General features: G+C 51.9%; 1 pseudogene; it reads right to left on the minus strand.

Annotated features, from left to right (window-relative positions):
• Positions 1-1191: 1191 nt before the first annotated feature.
• On the minus strand, positions 1192-1367 carry LOC121440487 (annotated as a pseudogene).
• Between the last annotated feature and the right edge of the window lie 252 nt (positions 1368-1619).

Genomic DNA, 1619 nt, shown 5'->3' on the forward strand with positions numbered 1-1619 from the left:
CTAGCTGAATCCCAGTCTTCTGGAACCACAGCTGGAGCTCTCAACCATGGAGCCATCTCTCCAGCCCTGTTCAGCACACTTGAAATTGCTTGACCTTTTACCCGGAGTTTGTGAGCTAAGCCTATTCTTTGTGTAGATTACAGAAATGAATCTATGATGGAGAACAAAAGCCTTCTGGGAGGGGAGAGAGGAAGGATGATCACATTCTCCTGTCCTTCCCGTCCTGTGGCTCTGCCTACCACTCTTTGTCCCAAATTTTCATGGTGAATTCTAGTCTTCCTTTGAAGGCCAACCTGATGGATTTTTTTCTTTTTTACAAAAATGTTACGTGTGTGTGTGTGTGCACGCACATGCACACGTACACAGATAGGACAGAGGATAGACCTTGGGAGTGAGTCCTGAAGTTGTCGGACCTGGAGATTGGACCCAACTCATCAGGCCTGGTGGAACGTGCCTGTTCAGCCATCTTACTAGCCCATTGACTTTACTACCACATACATCCCTCCATCCCTCTTCCCTCCCTCCATCCCTCTTCCCTCCCTCTTCTCTCCCTCTTCCCTCCCTCCATCCCTCCTCTCCCTCCCTAGTATTCCCTTCCTCCTCTTGTGTTTCACCCTCACCCCTGCCGTGTGTGTGACTGTGTAGGGCAAAGGCTGACACTGTGTATCATCTGTAACCCCTCTTTTCCCAGACAGGATGTGATATTTATTACTGAACATGATTTAGTAGGGTAGAGGGTAGCACCACAGTAGAAGCCCCGAGGAGTGCGGGGCCCGCCAATGCCCGTGGGACCAGGATTGGTGATGCAGCTGACCCCTCGGCCATCAGGAACGAGTCACTTCTCAGCGACTGTGTCCTTCAGATCAATCTACATTCAGTTTAGTGAAGCCTCACCTCTTTGAGAGAGACAGACAAAGAAGAACTCAGTGAGGAGGACCAGGGCAAGAAAGTGGGAGGAAGGGGCTTAATAACACCACTTGCCTCTGGCAGCACGGAGAGCTTGAACTTGGCTTTACGTAGGGCCTCCATCCGATGTTCCTTATTCTGAGGCATGATTCAGGTGGACGTGATGGCCTGGACAGTGAGACCCCTGGCCGTGGTGACCTGAGGCTTCCCTAGGGCACAGCGAATACCTGTCTGGGGCCTAGATTGGAGGCGACATTGAGGTCAGAGCTCGAAGAGCCTTCAGAAGATTGTCTCCAAGGTCCCTTCGGGGAGCCCATACAGGCAACAGGGTGAGGTCACTCCGAACGAGTGTGCTGTTGGCAAGCATTGCACACCAGGCCCCAGTGAGAAGCTGCTGGCAACCGTTGCACAGCGGGCCCCTCTGAGAAAGGGGACCTCCCGTGCAGCTTAGTTGGCTGCAGATTTACCTTATCTTTTAAGACACAGTCTCTCAGTGAACATGAAACTCACTGATTTTGTCAGGCGGAGTGGCCAGAGAGCTTTGCGGATGGATCCAGCACTCTGTCCTCCATGCCAGACATGCCGGCTCTAGGGTTTAAGAGTATTGCTGTGCCTGGATTTTCCGTGGGCGCTGGTGATCTGAACTCAGGTTCTCAGGTTTGCATGGGAAAACCTAACCCACTGAGCCATGATCCTTGCCCATCTTTAATTTT

The sequence above is a fragment of the Microtus oregoni genome, unplaced genomic scaffold (assembly GCF_018167655.1).
Source record: "Microtus oregoni isolate MIOR12 unplaced genomic scaffold, Mior012 000067F_ref0000223, whole genome shotgun sequence".
In the NCBI taxonomy this organism is placed as follows: Eukaryota; Metazoa; Chordata; class Mammalia; order Rodentia; family Cricetidae; genus Microtus; species Microtus oregoni.